This window comes from Octopus sinensis, linkage group LG11 (assembly GCF_006345805.1).
Source record: "Octopus sinensis linkage group LG11, ASM634580v1, whole genome shotgun sequence".
NCBI lineage: Eukaryota > Metazoa > Mollusca > Cephalopoda > Octopoda > Octopodidae > Octopus > Octopus sinensis.
Window position 1 is genome coordinate 59,726,323 of NC_043007.1, and position 20,182 is coordinate 59,746,504.

Here is a 20,182-nt window from a genome sequence, read left to right on the forward strand (position 1 = left end):
ATATGTGTGCATCAGAGACGTGGGCGAATCTCAGCCTCGCTTTGAGCTTCAGAATCATTTGAATTTTATGTCATTTTTTATTTGTATTTCCATTTCCGTATTTTTGTTTTTATGATCTCTTGGTTTGATAAATCAGTCATACGTTTCCTTAATAAACCATTGTAGTATGCTTTTGATGTTGCTGTTCTTGTTGTTATTCTTATTGCTGGTAGTATTATAACTGTGGGCCATTTATTAATTTCACTTTTTAGCAGTTTTTATAATTTACTCATCTATCTATTTATGGGCGCAAGCGTGGCTGTGTGGTAATAAGCTTGCTTCCCAACCACATGGTTCCAGATTCAGTCCTAATGCATGACACCTTGGGCATATGTCTTCTACTATTGTCTCGAGCTGACCAAAGCCTTATGAGTGGATTTTTAGGTGGGAACTGAAAGACGTCCGTTATATATATATATATATATATATATATATATATATATTATATATATATATATATATATATTATATATATATATATATATATATATATATATAAGGAGCGCTCAGTCGGTTACGAAGACGAGGGTCTCAGCTAATACGATCAACGGAACTGCTTGCTTGTGAAATTAACGTGCAAGAGGCTGAGCACTTCACAGACACGTATACCCTTAACGTAGTTCTCAGGGAGATTCAGCGTGACACAGACTGTGACAAAACTGGCCCTTTGAAATAAAGGTACTACTCAGTTTTGCCAGCTGAGTGGACTGGAGCAACGTGAAATAAAGTGTCTTGCTCAAGGACACAACGCGTCTCCGGGAATTGAACTCCCGACCTTACGATCTTGAGTCGAATGCCCTAACAACTAAGCCACGCGCCTTCATATATATATATATATATATATATATATATATATATATATATATATATATATATTCTTTTACCACGACCCACTGTAGGCTCAAGATCCAACCCAGGAAAGGTAACGTGGTAAAGTATAAATAATAACACAAATGTTATGAGGTTTGCTACAGTTGTTTCAGACATGTTCTTTATTGATGAACAAATCAATTACATCATGAGAAAAAAAACCATTTTCTTCATGCGAATTGAGAGTAAAATTTAACACATAGGATTTTTCACACAAATAGTATAATCTGGTCAATATGCATTACATAATATTCTTTGTATGAAAAATCCTAACTGCTAAATTCACCTGAAGAAAACTGTTTCTTTTTCACATGGTGTAATCGTTTAGTGCATTTATAAAGAACACGTCTGAAACAGCTGTAGTGAACCTCATCTCAATCTGTGTTATCATATATATATAAATGAATATACATGCATACATACATACATATATATATATATATATATATATATATATATATATATATATATATATATATATATATATATATGTGTGTGTGTGTGTGTGTGTGTGTGTGTATATATATATATATATATGTATGTTATATTAATTGTTATCGCCATATTAATATGGCATTCTTATAGATATAAGAATAATCGCTGCCGCTGGTCAGCTCCATGAGGCCACCGCCATCAAGATAGCTATTGATACACGATCTGTATCCATTATAACCTTCGAACAAGGGAGGTCAGCCGCTTCACACTACCAGTCCGACAGCTACAGACGCGTTTCGGGGTATTGCCCCTTGTCAATGTAGCGCAGTCAGACCCGCAGGTGTCGCCACTGACGTCTCTGTTCGAAGGTTTCTATTTACCTAGTTTCAGTGGAATACATCCACTTGTTTTCAATAATAGAAATATTAAAATTACTAAGTCTAATTTCATCAGAGATATGAAACTGTTATATGCAACGTTATTGGGTTGAAAAGATGACCGTATTCACCTAAAATGCGTGTGAGGGAACGTTATAAAGACGTGAGACGGGGGTGAAAAAAAATTAACAACGCACAGACAAGGGCGAGGCAGAAACACGAAAGAATGTTATCAGAGTGAGAGTGAGATAGATAGGGTCATTTTTTAACAGACAGTTTTATTGTTTCTTCTTATCTCTAGTTTTCCTTTGATGTACATTAATGTTAGACTGCTATATAAATTGGCAATAGGTGCATACTGTCTGTTCAAGGGTATATCATAGATATATTTGTCTCAGCAAGTGTAAATGTGTGTGTGCGTGTGTGTGTGTATGCATACACATACATCCATATGTACACACAAACATAGAAACACATATACACTCACACTAATATAATATATATAAATATATGTAGAAATATATGAACATATCCAAATAAATATACATACATATAAGTATATGTATGTATGTATGTATGTATGTATGTATGTATGTATGTATGTATGTATGTATATATATATATATATAATATATATATATATATATATTATATAATATATATATATATATATATATATATAGTTTAAAGATACAATGGAGGTATAATGAACAAAAAAATTACTCCATTCAGTGAGAGATAATAATTTAAATACACAACCGAAAGAGCTACTGATAGCTTCATGCCTTTTGATACGTGAACAGGCATATTCATAAAATACGCCATGTATCTTAAGGCAATTTTTCTGGCTCTGTTTATGCGTTATACATATATATATATATTGAAAAACAGGGATGCTGGACTGTAACAAAATGAGAAGAAAAAAACTTGGAAAAATGTGAAGAAGGTTGGTGTAAAAAATGGAACGAGAAAGCTCTTTAAATACAACTACTTTAGAACAAAATAACATGGACAGATTTCTTTTATCGAATTGGAGGACAGCAGCCTCTTCGGACCGTCTCGTAGATTTTGATATATTTTCTGTTACTTTGTTCTAAACCAGTTGTATTTAATGAGCTTTCCGCAACCAGGTAGGGCGAGGATCTTAGTTTTCTTGATTTCGTTTATTTTTTCTCGTTCCATCTTTTGCACCAACCTTCTTCACATTTTTCCACGTTTTTTGTTTCTTATTTTTTTATTGCCCAAATCTTTGTTTTAAAAATATATATAACATATAAACCGATTCTGAAAGGCTACTTTAAGATACATGGCGTATTTTATAAATATGCCTGTTCAAGTATCATAATGTAGTTGGCTGGTCCAAACGTGCATAAATAGCGTCGTATCTGTATAGATACCGACACACAAATAGAAAGATATCCTCAGAGATACCTATATCGATGTATGCGTCTTCGAAGCTTAGTCTATTGTTTCGTGTCAGCGTAGAGCATTCTTCGATTTAATTGAATGAATTCTTATTACCAGACAGAAGAATATAAGCAACAATACGACAAATCCCACTCCTCGAACCCTCAGCCAATATCTCTGACATTAATTGTCCCTACACTCCTAACGATGTTGGCAAGGCACTTCATTTCGAGTTGCACCAGACTATTCATCTGAAAATTAGTATCCTCCCTGTACTTTACTCTTGTCAAAAGATGACTCATGTCAACGGAATAAGATCTTTAGATTTAGAGACTATTGTCATAAACTCTAGTATTTTGCTAAGGAATCTTGCCGTATAAAGCAGAGGTTTTCAACAATTCCACAACTCTGAATCTCACTCTTAACGTTTCTCACTCTTGTGAAAGCTTATGTTTCTTTTTTATTTTGTTTTTTATAACGACAGAAATAATTTTCCCTCCAATATTCTAGAGTTTTATCAGTCCTCAAACCAAGTCAAGTTCCCTGTGTAGCTACGGAGGTCCCGCAATAAAATAGATCTTATTATTTGACTATGGCGTGTAACACAGCAAAATACTGCTAAACACAATTGCAGTAATTTTGCTGGGTGGTATATGTTCTTTGTTTAGGTTGCAGAAGCTGCGTTATGTGTTTTAAAGTTGGGAGGAGTTTGCATGTGGAGGCGCAATGGCCCAGTGGTTAGGGCAGCGGACTCGCGGTTGGAGGATCGCGGTTTCGATTCCCAGACCGGGCGTTGTGTGTGTTTATTGAGCGAAAACACCTAGAGCTCCACGACGCTCCGGCAGGGGGTGATGGCGACCCCTGCTGTATTCTTTCGCCCCAAATTTCTCTCACTCTTTCTTCCTGTTTCTTGAGTAACGCTGCGATAGACTGGAGTCCCGTCCAGTTGGCGGGGAACACATACGCCACAGAAACCGGGAAATCGGGCCCATGAGCTTGAAAAGGGCGCATAAAAAAAAATAAAAGGAGTTTGTATAGTTGTGTAAATTATGTAATAACTTTATAGCCAGACGAAGATTATGTAGAAATTAAGTTGAGTAAAGTGTGCTAAGTATTTTAAAATTGAAATGCGCCGTGTGAGATAAGATAGGTGTTTCAATGTCAGATAGAAATTGAGTTTCGTATGTGTTGTGTGAAGAGTGCTAAGTATCGTGTCGCTGATTATGTGCTGTGCAGATTGTATAATATTGATTTCGAATTTTGGCACAAGGCCAGCAATTTCGGGGTCGGGTGGGGTGGGGCGGCTAAATTAATCATCTCGACCACAGAGTTCAACCAATACTTATTTTATTGACCCTGAAAGGATGAAAGGCAAAGTAAACTCAGGTGAAATTTGAATTCATAATGTGAAGACGGACGTGCTCAGGATTCTGCCAGATCGCTGCCATAAACGGATTGTACCTATATAATGTTGTTTTCAAATTTTGGCACAAGGCCAGCAATTTTGATAGTGGCGGCGGTTACATCGCCCCCAGTGCTCAACTGGTGCTTATTTTATCGACCCCGAAAGTGGAGAGGGCAAAGTCGACCTTGGCGGAATTTGAACTCAGGACGTAAAAACGGATGAAATGCTGACCATCTTAAGCCAAGAGTAAAATACTGCAATTTATTGGTCTCAGAGGATTCCTATCCGGAGGAATCCATAGGGATAATTGATAAGCGACTCTTTTTCTTGACTAAGAATAACGATTGGAGATTTACAGTTTTTAGCAACTCTACTGAAAATTATCGAGTTTAATTATTAGGACTCCTACCACATGGAAAATAATAGTTAAGTTAGTGTTACTATATTTAATGTAGCAGATATTAAAAACCTAATTAGCATGCTGTTTGTTTGTTTTTTTATGTTGATGACTGTCTGAGTAATTAACCTCAGTAATTTTATAAAACCACAGAGGTACAACTATGTATGCATGTGTGTATGTATGTATGTATGTATGTATGTATGTATGTATGTATGTATGTATGTATGTGTGGGTATGCATGTGTGTGCGTGTGTGTATATATGTATATGTATGTATACATACATTCAAAGATACGTATACATATGTGTGTGTCGGAGTATGTGTGTATGTGGAAGTGTGTGTGTTCTAGGCTTGTTTCAACAAGCACAGAACCATTTCACCCCCTCTCTCTCCCCTACTCTTCTTCATTATTTTATCTCCCACCTTCACTCACACTTTTCTTCAAATTATAAGTATCATTAATTTACACAATTAGTATTCCTAATTACTAGGCAGTGTTCCCTTTATCTCATTCCTAATGATACATTCTCTCTCTTTTGTTCCCTTTTAGATGATGATCGTTTTAACATTGTTGTTAGTGTAGTTGTTGATACTGACAGTGAAGGTCTGAGGAGGTGTGGTGATAGCAGTTGCAAGCAAGGGTAGTATTGTTGTCAGCAGTGGTGGTGGTGGTAGTGGTGATAGTGTTATTGGTGCTGTTGTTAGAAATATTAGTGGTGGTAGTAGTATGGTGGAGGTGATAGTGGTTGCGAAGTTAGTATTGTTATAGTTGTTGGTAGCGTGAGCGATAGTCGTGATGTTATAGTGACGCTGTTAGTGGTGGTGGTGCTGCAGCAACATTATTTTCTTAACAATAACAGAATCAGAAACAACTTTGGTTTTTCTCAATTTATATGATTTGAAAACCAGATGAAGTGATTGAAGACCCAATCAAACTTATCTACCAATATAATACAAAAAGGCAAAAATCATGTTGGTGCAGATATATGTGAATAAACAATAGCTTCTATAATTTTAAGAAATAATAATGGTGGAAATTTCATCAGTCACTAATTTATGATGTTGAATGCGCCTTCAAATTCAAATACCATATTCCTGTTTATCTCATCTTTCTCAATCAATATATTAATGTTGTTGCATATTAGTGTTACTGTAGATCAATGGTTCTCAACCAATTTTTGCTTGTGGATCCCCTTTGATTCTTATTTTAATCGGATGGACCTCACAGCCATTCGTTGTTTTGAAAATCCTATTATATTTAATAATATTATTAGGAACTGTAAAAAATTGTTATTAAGATATTTCATATATTGTAGAAGTATAACGAATGTATTGCACAGAGATTTTAACTACAAAAGCTTATATAGAAACCCCCACCAAGGGTCACGTGGACCCTGGTTGAGAACCACTGCTCTAAATTTTGTGGAGCATCTCTTTGCACCCTAAACTACAGTTTTATCGAATCCCCTTGGACACTGGGAGAAAGCAGAAATCGTTGCCAAGTGTGCACTGACCTGCAAGACTAATAAATACCAGCCACCACTAACACTTAAGGGTGTCATATTCCTTAGAAAAGGTGACGAGGCTTAAGTCGAAGGCAACGGCAAGTGACCCGTTTTTCTATTTTGCATACTATTTCAGATTGGGAGAGGCAAGTGGACCTGAATGAGATAACTGTAATATCACCCCGTCTAGATATGTCCTTGCTTTCCAAGAGTACAAAAGCAATCATCGTGGTCGAACGTACCCCAAGATGGTAAGAGTTTGCAAGCGGAGCCCTTCCGCTGGCGAAGCCTTCAGGCTAAGAGATGCTGATGACATGGAAGGGTTTCCAACATTGCAATACATTTAGAAGAGCTTGCAAAATATTTTTTGAGCAACATTTGCAGCTTCTGCGTGTAGCAAAGCATCTCCGAAGTTTATTTCATCTTATTTTATGTTAGTGTTGCTGTGTATTACTGCTAGCCTATATTACTGTCTCTGTGCATTAGTGTTACGATATATTTTTGTGCTACTCTATATCAGTTTTACTGTATATTAGAGCTATGATGTTTTAGTTTTATGACATAGTTTCAAAGCAAACTTAACTTCTCGTATAATACTCATACGTACATCTGTTTTATGAAATATACCAGTAAACTTACGTAAACGTAAAGTTTCGAAATGTTTACGTGCACGTCTCAAGCACACACAAGTACGCATACTCGTACATACACACTCACTCATGCAATTATAACATACAATCACAGATATACACACAATTTATCCATGTATCTATTTTCTTATGCATGTTTCTATAAGGCATCACTGCCTATTACTCATGTTAGTGCGGCTGTATGTTAATAGAACTGTATATTTGTGTTACTCCATATTAGTTCTCCCTTATATTTCGCTACTCTATATTCTTTTCTACTCTAGGTACAAGGCACGAAATTTTTAGGGAGTGGGGCAGACGATTAGATCGACCTCAGCACGCAACAAGTACTTAATTTATCGACCCCAAAAGGATGAAAGACAAAGTCGATCTCGGCGGAATTTGAACTCAGAACAAGAAGACAGACGAAATACCTATTTCTTTACTACCCATAAGGGGCTACACACAGAGGGGAGAAACAAGGACAGACAAAGGGATTAAGTCGATTATATCGACCCCAGTGCGTAACTGGTACTTATTTAATCGATCCCGAAAGGATGAAAGGCAAAGTCGACCTCGGCGGAATTTGAACTCACAACGTTGCGGCAGACGAAATACCGCTAAGCATTTCGCCCGGCGTACTAACGTTTCTGCCAGCTCGCTGCCTTTCGCTACTCTGTATTAATGCTGCAGAATATCATTCTTTTATTTGTTTCAGTCATTTGGCTGTGGCCATGCTGGAGCACCGCCTGTAGTCGAGCAAATCGACCCCAGGTCTTATTCTTTCTAAGACTAGTACTTATTCTATCGGTCTCTTTTGCCGAACCGATAAGTTAGTGTTACTTCATATTACTATTACTGTATATTGGTTTCAGTATCAGAAAGTTCGGTGGAGGCGTAGGGTAAGTCGATTGCATCGACCAGCTTTCAACTGATACTTATTTTATCGACCCCCGGAAGGATGAAAGGCAAAGAATTTGAACTCAGAACACGAGACGGACGAAATGCAGCGAAGCATTTTGCCCGACATGCTAACAAGTCTGCCAGCTCGCCGCCTTCAGTGCTATTGTATATCAGTGTAAAGCAGCGAGCTGGCAGAAACATTAGCACGCCGGGTGAAATGCGTAGCCGTATTTCGTCTGCCGTTACGTTCTGAGTTCAAATTCCACCGAGGTCGACTTTGCCTTTCATCCTTTCGGGGCCGATAAATTAAGTACCAGTTACGCACTGGAGTCGATGTAATCGACTTAATCCCTTTGTCTGTCCTTGTTTGTCCTCTCTGTGTGTAGCCCCTTGTGGGTAGTAAAGAATTAGGTATTTCGTCTGTCTTCGTGTTCTGAGTTCAAATTCCGCCGAGGTTGACTTTGCCTTTCATCCTTTCGGGGTTGATAAATTAAGCACCAGTTATGCACTGGGATCGATCTAATCGACTTAATCCCTTTGTCTGTCCTTTGTCCCCTCTATGTTTAGCCCCTTGTGGACAATAAAGAAATAAGAATCGTTACTGTGTCAGACAAAAAGCTTAGCATTTCTTCCGACCTTACGTTCTGAGTTCAAATGCTGCCGGTGTCGAATTTGCCTTTCATCCTTTCTGTATCAATGCAATAAGAGCCAGTTGAGCACATCTCCCGAAATTGCTGGCCTTGTGCCAAAATATGAAACCAACATTAGTGTTACTGTATTTTAATAGCATTTTTATGTTAGTGTTTCTATATATCTGTGTAAATATATTTCTGCGTTACTGTATATTAATACTACAAGAAATTAGTGCAACTCTGTATAAGTAGGCGCGGTCTCAGGAATTTTTCGAAAGGAGGACACAAGTAAGAAGGGAATACAATTCCAGGAGAAAAGGGCATAATAACATTATTTAGAAGGGCGCACTCCTTTTCTTGAGAGAGGCACATGCTCCTCATCCCCCACCCCTGATAAGTCTTATTGTATGTTAGTATTACTACATATTAGTTGTACTGTATAACAGTGCTACTGTATTTTAGTAATACTGTATATTGGTGAGACTATATATTAGTATTACTACATATTTCTGCTGGATATTAGTGCTACTATATATGTGTCTTACGATGCGTTAGAGCAATGTTGGTTACTTGTAGAATAATTATGATACAGTTATAACTTAACGTGAAATATACCAGCAGAAGTACGTTAGACTGATTATACACACGCGCACAAACTCATTTACATAGTCCACACTCACGAACACATTTATACACACTTGAACACACAAAGCGTACATTCACAGATACACGCACATCTGTCTATCTATCTATCTATCTATCTATCTATCTATCTATCTATCTATCTATCTATCTATCTATATATCTATCTATCTATCTATCTATCTATTCACACACACACACACACACACACACACACACACACACACATATATATATATCAATCTAACTACCTTTTTACCTATATGCCCAACCCTCTGTATCTCTTTCCTTCCTTCTCTCTCTCTCTACCTGCCTGTTTATCTGTCTTTCTGTCTGTCAGTCTGTCTGTCTCTAAGACAAAAATACCTCTGCGCAAAATATATGCATAGAAGCACAGGTATACTCGTGTTACTCACTACTTCATTCTGCAATTCTGCATCCACAAGCTTGTGGTTTCAATCTCATTGCCAGGCATCGTAGGCATGTTTATTTCAACAATAAACGTTTTGATTAGAATATAGTCTGGCAATTATTGTGCAGTAGTCCATCTAATAAGCAGTGTTTTGTATGAAACCGTTTCTTATCCATGTGTTAAAGAGAGATCAATAAAATGTGTACCAGATTGAAATAAGTACTGAGGTCAATATGACCGATCAAAATTTTCAGGTGGCGGTGCACCAGCTTCACCGCAATACAACTGATAAACAAGAAAAATAAATAAGCAAAAGAAACTAACGAAAACATAAATATAATGACCAGTCATTTAAATAAAATATGGATTTCTCTTTCTTTTCTCTCTCTCTTTCTTTTCCATCTCTCTCTCTATATATACATAGCGTGGCTGTGTGGTAAGAAGCTTGCTTCCCAACCACCGTGGGCAAGTATGTCCTACTATAGCCTCGGGCCGACCAAAGCCTTGTGAGTGGATTTGATAGACGGAAACTGAAAGAAGCCTGTCGTATATCGCAACTAATACTACGGAATTCCTGACGTAGATCCAGCAGATATATACCTCAACCGTGGGTAACACTAGGTAGCCCAAACTGTGAACGTGCTTTACTCAACACACTAATTGACACATACCCATTAGTCCAAAATTATATATATATATATATATATATATATATACAGACACACACATATATGTATGTATGTATGTATGTATGTATGTATGTATGTATGTATGTATGTATGTATGTATGTATGTGTGTGTGTGTATATGTGTGTATCTTTGTGTCTGTCGTTGTCCCCCTTCCACTGCTTCAAGCTGTTGTTGGTGTGCTTACGTCCCCGTAACTTAGCGGTTCGGCAAAAGAAATTGATAGAATAAATACTAAGCTTAAAAAAGAAACAAGTCCAGGGGTCGATGATTCGATTTGTTCAACTAAAACCCTTCAAGGCGATGCCTAGGGATGGCCGCAATCTAATGACTGTAACAAGCAAGAGGTAAAAGATAAAAGAAAGACATGTATACATATGTATGTGTATATATCGGTATGTATGTATGTGTGCCTTATAGTATTTATATGTATGTATGTAAGTATGTATATATGTATTTATGTATGTATGTATGCTTACATGTGCTTCATAAAAGTTATGCATTCATATAATATTATGTGTAACATATTGTAAATATAAACACTCATATTTTTATATGAACATATATACACTTGCATTTATTTACATGTATGAATGTACGTATCGTACGCGCATGTGTACGCGAGATTGTGTGTGTGTGTTTACGTATTTGTACGTGTGTGTGTGGTGTGTGTGTGTGTGTGTGTGTATTTGTGCGTAAATCCTCCCATTTTCTCTGAACCGAATCTGTTCGTTGTTTTTATGAATCCTTGCTTCCGCGAAGAACGACTAATTCCCTCCGAAATTAGAGCTCATCTGTTATTTTCAAATGATTAACAGCACCGCTTTATTGATTTTTATTCATCGATCCTTCTCACTCACGTATTCATAAGTATCGATTTTTATTATCCTCTGTTTATATCAAGCTTTTATGTGTTCACCATTGGCAAAACACTAAATAGTAAATATGCACCACATTTTTTTCCTTCTCGCTATATCATCTTGTTAATGCATTATGTACACACGCATATGTGTGTGTTTATGTATGGATGTGTGTGATTGCATGCATATGTATGTGCATGTATGTGTGTGTGCGCGCGTGCGCATATATATATATATATATATATATTATATATACATACATACAAGCATAATACATATGTATATTGATCCTTATTAATGTATGTGTATACATACACACATAATAATGCCTATATCGATTGGTATTTATGAATGCATATGTGTGTGTGTATATATAAATGTGTTTGTATATATATATACATATACACATATGTATGTATGTATGTGTGTAAGTATGTATGTATGTAAGTATGTATATGAACTTACATATGTTTATGCATTTATCCATGTGTATATATCTGTATATATATATAAAGGGACAGATAGAAAGAAAAAGATAGAGACAGTCACAGGGACAGACAGACAAACAGACAGACTGACAAATAAGTTGATATATAGATATATGGAATGCACAATAATGAAAAACACAATCTTAGAAATAGTATTGAAAGCACAGTATTAATATGTTACTTGTCGTTTCCTTATAAATTGACCGACATGTTTCACCTATTTCTCTTCAGAGCACTGAATTTCTAACTTATATAATTTTAAGAGTTAAATTAAAAATACACAGCGCCATTTCATCCATCTTCTGAGTTCAAATTACGCCGAGGTTGACTTTGCCTTTCATCCTTCGGGATCGATAAAATAAGTATCAGTTAAGCACTAGAGTCGATGTAATCCACTTACTCCTTCCCCGAACTTGTTAGCCTTGAGCCAAAATTTGAACCCATTTTGTTGCTGTTGTTGTTGTTGTTGTTGCATTTCTTCAATGCAAAAAGCTCTAGTTTAATAAATTTGAATTCACACGCGAATTACATTTTGTAGATGTAATTACAACGAGCGCTCATTCTTTGTTGGAATGGATCCAAGACGTTATAAATAGATTTTGCAAGACATGTAAGACTTTTGATCTTAGCATTAGTATAAAAAGAAGACTGAACCTCTTTCTAAACGAAGTTTAAACGCCCTAACAGTGAAGCACAATCATAAAAATCGGTATCCTAATTAAAACCGTCATGGCTTCACGATAATCTCAAATACTGTAGAGCTAAAAGTGAAATCACTTTGTGTCTTGGAAAAATCAGAATTGTCTAACGTATATTTATTCCATTACCTTTGCCTCATTTAAAACAAAATTCGAGTCTATCAAGTAGCTTGTGGATGTGAAACATGGAAACTATACAGGAATCCAATCAACCTGTCTGCACTCAATGTGCAACACTTCATAAGGCGGTGAGCTGACAGAATTGTTCTGTATCGGACAAAATTCTTAGCGGTATTTCTTTCGACTTTACGTTCTGAGTTCCAAGAAAAGTAAATAGTGTTTCTCGGCCCCCAAAAGTAAATAATATTAGTAGTGTTAATAAAATTAACAAAAACAAATAAAGTTAAACTTTGGAGTTCCATGTGTGATTACGCCCTTACATTTTAGCTTTCGTGTGTCAATAGCTTTTATGTTATTAGCATGAAGGTGGGCCTTGGATCTGCAGCAGAACTGTTAGATCTGATGGAAGACCACTACTGTGCGATAAAGATGAGAATTTTTAAAAAATGTCTGAACTACACACAACCGTTATCAGGCATGGTGTAATGAATGCTTTAATAAAGTTTATCATTTCGAGAGAAAGAGTTTGGAGCGTAAGAAGCAAAAGACATTCCATACTACCAGTGGGAAATTATCTGTTAGTCCTGTCAGTTCTGCTGCAGGTCCAATGCCCGCGTTGATGCTCGTAACAAAAACGTGGGATATTGACACACATAAGCTAAAATGTAACAGAGTAATCATACATGACACTCCATAATTTAACTTTATTTGCTTTTGTTAATTTTTGTTAAGTAGATTGTTTAGAAGCCCTATTTGAAAAGGAATTCAGGTGTGCGAAGTTGCGCGGCTGATGTCGATCGTGCTCCGAGTGTAGACTCTAGCCTGGGTGGAACGTGGGGGTTGTATACTTATATACAACGTCAAAGCACAAGCAGTTGCCATTCAGAAAGCAATTTTGCGTAACCCAACACATGTTTTCCTACTATCGTGGTCTATACTATCATTCATCATATAAGTACTGACAAGGTGGAAGGATTCTGCATATTTAGGGAGAAGTTGGGCAGTTGTTATGGATGGTATTAAATCCGGAGTCGAAGCAATTTGCATTGAAGAGTCCGCACTTCGAAGGTCAACAGTAGAGTCGACATTACAGGTAAGGTTGGATGATGTATCAGTGGTAGAATACTCCAAAAGTAAGTGTGGGTTTAAAGCGTCCGTAGTGGTATCAAAGACAGGGATAATGACCCGAATTCGCTTCACTGTAGTTAGAGGTCCTAATGAGGCTACTCTGACGGATGTTAGTGGTGACCAGGCAAGGATATTGCGAAGGTAAAAGGCAGGGTTGTCCAGGATTACGGTGGTACAATTAACACGGTTAAGATGGAAACCTGATTAGCAGTTCTCAGGGCTTGTAATTAGGGAGTCGAGCTGACACGTATTATAACCGGCTATTATAGATCCATCCATCCATCCATCCATCCATCCATCCATACATACAATCAATCATACATACATATATACATACATATAAAAATATGTACATGCATATATATCTATATCTATATCTATATCTATCTATCTATCTATCTATCTATCATCTATCTATCTATCTATCTATCTATCTATCTATCTATCTTCTATCTATCTATCTATCTAACTAACTAACTATATTATATATATAATATATATATATATATATATATATATATATATATATATATATATATAGATAGATAGATAGATAGATAGATAGATAGATAGATAGATAGATGATAGATAGATAGATAGAAGATAGATAGATAGATAGATAGATAGATATAGATAGATAGATAGATAATAGATAGATAGATAGATGATAGATAGATAGATATAGATAGATAGATAGATATGTTTCTTTATTGGCTACTCAGGGATGAACACAGAGGGGACAAAATACAAAGTAGAGCTTTTGTTTTGGGGAAGAGGAAGGAAAGAAAGAAAAAAGGTGGGGTAGATATTTGATCAAAAGAGATTGTAAAAAAAAAGGACGATCAATAGGGATCGTGTATCACAGCAATTTCATCGTATAAAAGGTAAAACAGATTTGGCTTATCCATAAAAAAAAAGCTTACGGAAAACACCACAGCAGCCATGACCAATTGTCATAAAAAAAACACATTACAGTAAGTGACAGATAGATAGATAGATAGATAGATAGATAGATAGATAGATAGATAGATAGATAGATAGATAGATAGATAGATAGATAGATAGACAGACAGACAGATAGATAATATAATGAAGATACCGTTGAATTAGATACCTAAATTGAGGCACCTTGCTAGGTCAATATAAATCTGCACACTCAAACACCATTAATTGAATATTGAATATTGAATATCAAGACTCCGTGCATGGGTCTTCGTACCTGATATTCCTGCCGCGTGTGCAGGAACTCAGCTAAGTGAAAGATATCAGCGCTTGGTAATTCTGGCATGTAGTTTTTATAAAGGTACTTTCCATAGTCTTTCCGAAGTGCAGATTCGAAGTTAGGTGAATAAAATATAAATGAATAACAAAGATGTACAGATGTCAATTCATTACGGCCGTTTCAAGCGACCCCATTAATTGATAATGAAAACACTACATCATTTGAAAGAAACCGTTCTCGTCAAATGACCGTATAGACTTCAAACATAAAGGATACAGCGTTTTCTTTAACATATTAACATCGATAATAGAACTCAAAATATTTACAATGTAAATATGTTTTCAATAATCTATTAAAGGAGTCGCTTGAAACGGTCATGATGAATTGATACCTGTACATTATTGTTACTCATTTACACACACACACACACACACACACACACACACACACACACACACACACACATACACACACACACACACACATATATATATATATATAGATAGATATAGATATAGATAGATAGATAGATAGATAGATAGATAGATAGATAGATAGATAGATAGATAGATAGATAGATTGATTGATTGATTGATTGATAGCTAGATATAGATAGATAGACTAACAGACAGACTGACAGACAGAGAGATAGATAGGTAGATAGATATATTAACATACACAAGAGAGTTAGTGAGAGGTGTAGAAAGAGAGACATGACAGGTATCAAAGAAAAATTGCCTTACACTGTGAAGTGTCTTTGTTAATATCAGAAATGAGAGAAATTATTGAAGCAATCATAATACAAAAACATATTTCGTAAGAAATTGGGTTTTCACAAAGTAAAGTGTTTCATCTAGCTTGGAATTGTTAAAAAAACTGCATTAGTAAACCTCTGGAGGCAACGAAACAATTGCATTTTAAATTGCAACGGTTCTTGCAGACAGTGCCGTCACATGGCTAATATGACTTAAAGAATTGCAGATGTTTAGCGCATTTCAATATGCTTGTTCTTTTTATTTGCAATGTCACTATCTATCTATCTATCTATCTATCTATCTATCTATCTATCTATCTATCTATCTATCTATCTATCTATCTATCTATCTATCTATCTATCTATCTATTTACATTTCTGAGGATTTATCCGTCTCGAACCCACAAGTATATGTCTGATATATATATATACATATTTGTTTATTTTATGTAAAAGCATACATATATACGTATAAACTTTCCTACACACACACAAACACATATAAACACTGTATATGTGTGCACGCACGTGTTGTGAAAGGACGTGTTCTGGTGTTTAGGGTATTGGTCTTGCAGTTAATTATAAGTTCGCATTGTGTCCTTGAGTAAGGCAGTTCATTTCTTGCTGCCACAGTCTACTCGGCAGAAAGCGAGTACCAACCCTTTCTTTTTCCACCTGTCACATTCTTGATATGACTCTGCATCAAGAGTGGGAGAAACTAAATTACGTCTGTGTCTACTCGCGACTATATTAACTCCTGAAACAGTTAGCAAATGTGCGGTACATGTTCCGGGAACATACTCGCTTGCGCGTGACGCTTACACTTATATGCATACGCACATATGTATGTATGTATGTATGTATGTATGTATGTATGTATGTATGTATGTATGTATGAGTGTATGTATGTATGAGTGTATGTATGTATCTATGAGTGTATGTATGCAAGTATGCATGTGTGTATGTGTGTATGTATGTATATATATACACACACACGTACATACATTAAACATATACATTAAATATATATATATATATACTTAATGCAGGTAGGTATGTGTATGTATACATATATACATTTATATATTGAGTCATCCCATAAATAATGCAGTTTTTTTATACTTCTTTTTTTTTCAAAATTAAAGATAAACAAAGTTCTTTTTTTAATTGAAAATATACTCTCCTTTATTTTCTACAATGCTCTTCCATCTATCTGGTAGACTTGTAAGGCCCCTCTTCCAAAATTCACTTGTCCGTGATGAAAAATACTCTTCCAGTACTATTCAGACCTCGTCTACAGATTTCTTATTTTTTCCGTCCAAATGATTTTGAAGACTGCGGAAGAAATGATAATCAGATAGGGCAATGTCCGGCGAATATGTTGGGTGGGACATCGTTACCCATTCAAACTGCTCCAGCTTTTTCTTCTAGCGCTGACTTAAGCCATTCAAGCTGCTTGTATTACATCTCCTTTGTTATTGTTTGGTTTGGGTTTAAAAGTTCAAAGTGGAATAAACCTTTCATATCCCACCAAACAGATAACAACACCTTCCGTGGGTGAAGACTTTCTTTAGCCTGGGGTACCGATGTTTCTCCTTTCCCTACCCACTGTCTTCGGCGCTTTACAATTGTAGCGATGCTTCATTCACTAACTGAAGTGAGCAAATAACAACATGACCGCCCCAAATCAGCAATTTTAGCGAAACACCACTTTATGTATGATGTGATCCAGACTGCAAAATTGATGCAACACAATATGATGCGCAACATCCCACTAATACGTGTTTTAGCTTCGTTACTATAGCAACAGTCCGGATACTGATTCATCAGACCACTTATATATGTGTGGGGTAGCGTGAAGGTGGGTGTATCTTATGAGTTTGCACTGATTTTCGACACAATCAAGGAGATCTTGTGCAGCTGAAACCTGAATGTCTTCTTGGTCAGCTGAAAGCGGTTTTTGGCACAAACTTGGCAGATACTCGTCTCATACTTAAATCTTCAGTGATAGTGGACTGAACTGAATCGTAACTAATCTGCACACCCTCTGATAACTCACGGATGGTGATTCGACGATATCCCTTCGCAGTTGTATGCACATCTGCGATGTTTTTCTCAGTTCTGCTTGTTGCGGGTCACCCAAAGCGTTCGTCAATATCGACATTTTTCGGCCATCTTGGAAACGTCTGAAACACTAGTACACTTTTGTGCAACACATACACAATCTGCAACTTTATGTAAGCCTCTGAGCAGTTATCAACTTGAAAACTTTTTTCTGTCATGGTCAATGCGACGATCTCACATTACACACCTGCCTTGAAAGCACTGCAGTCAACAGCGGAAGTAAGTTAGAACGCTAAAACTTAGTGCATATGCACAGCAGAGTTCAAGGCCAATTTGTGCCGAACGATTTTACTCTGTGTGCTTTAGCTTCGGTACTATGGCAACAGTTCGGATACTTATTGATCAGACCTCGTACATACATACATGCATACATACATATATACATACATGCGTACATGCATACGTACATACATACATACATACATACATACATGCATACATGCATACATACATACATACATACATACATACATACATACATACATACATACATACATATATATATACATACATACATACATATATACATACATGCGCACATGCATACATACATTTTGTAGACTACATGGTCAATTAAAATTGAACATTTTACACGTGAGTCCACTTTCACATCACTGCCATCTTTATTCCTCGCCTGACATACATACATACATACATACATACATACATATGATGGCTGTTCGTCTCGTTTGACGAGCATGGCCATCATTATCAAGCTATCTTTTTTCAGTGACCATCGGACCTGCAATGTCTCTTAAATCCGGAAAGTAACGATATTTTTTGTTATGGCATTGGTATTCATATTTTGTAACTGAGTGCTCATTCTGTACAGCACCTTGATTTTGTGAGGCACTTTTCATGTGTCAGGTAAGACCAAATCAGCTGGAAAATTCCCTACCATATAGATCGGATGCATACACACGCATGCATATATACTACAGACATACATATACATGTGTTTGTGTGTGCGCCCGCGTGTGTGTGTATGCATATGTGTATATATGCATATGTGTATATATGCATATGTATATGTGTGTGTATGTATGGATATCTGTATGTTTATGAAAGTGTATATGAATGTATGGATGCATGTACGAACGTATGGATGGTTTATTGAAACTGAATTATTATCTTGCAACCCGACTTTCCCGCCATTGCGGTGTTCAGGCGAGGAATGAAGGAAGATGGCAGTGGTGTGAAAGTGGACTCACGTGTAAAATGTTCAATTTTAATTGACCATGTAGTCTACAAAATGTATTGAACATTCTCTCATTGTTCAACATAGGTATGCAATCACACACACACACACACACACACACACACACACACACAGACATATGCACGCACGCACACACACGCACGCACACACACTCACACACACACACGCACAAACACACATATTCTTTTATGCGTTTTAACCCAACGGTTGTGGCTATGCTTGGACTCCCCCAGTATTATCCCTTTTAAATGGCAATTCTTGATTGACCTTTTTCTGATGTATCTATGTATATATATATATTCATATATATAAATGTATCTGTGTGTGTGTGTGTGTATATGTCTGTGTGTGTGTATGTCTGTGTGTGTATATAAGTCGTCTAAGAGTCAAGAAAAATGTGCTCGTATATCTATCATATAGAGTGAATACATTAACCGAAGTGCACAGTATTATATATCCCTTACGGCCAATCTTAGCAAGCAGTTTCGCACTAGGGGTTCAATGGAGTGTTAGGTAACAGTCCGATTATATAACACTGTCCTCTTCAGAGGTAGCCTCGGAAACCGATTGCTAAGATCGGCCGTAATGGATATATAATACTGAACATTTTGATTAACAACACACACACACACACACACACACACACACCACACATATATACATATTAGAAGAAATAAGGTACTCAGAAATCTGGATGGTTTTATATTTACAGATTATTATTAATATGTCATATGTTTTTATAAATCATATATTAGCGCTTGTATCCACATATATACTTTATGTGCGTGAATATGTATGTGTGTGCGTGTATGTATGTGCGCGTGTGTGCGTGATGTGTGTTTGTGTGTATGGGTGTATAATCATATATGTACAGAAAATGAGAGATACATATAGCTATATTTCACACGCAATATCACTGAAGCAAACAAATTCTTACAACTGTTTATTGAAATTCTGTCACTGATGTCTACAAACTGTTCGGGCCAGCAGTATTGAAGTAAAGAATAAAAATAGAAATGGTTAACGAAACGAAGCAAATTGAAATACAAAAGAATTATACTAGAGTACACTGGAAAAAACAAAAACAAAATCCTTTTACAAAAATATATAGAATAAAAAAAGAAGAATGAAAATTATGAAGACACGAACTAATGCTGAAACTATACACAAAGGATATCATTTGAATTTATTGTGAATAATTTGACCCTTAATTCATGAAATTGTTT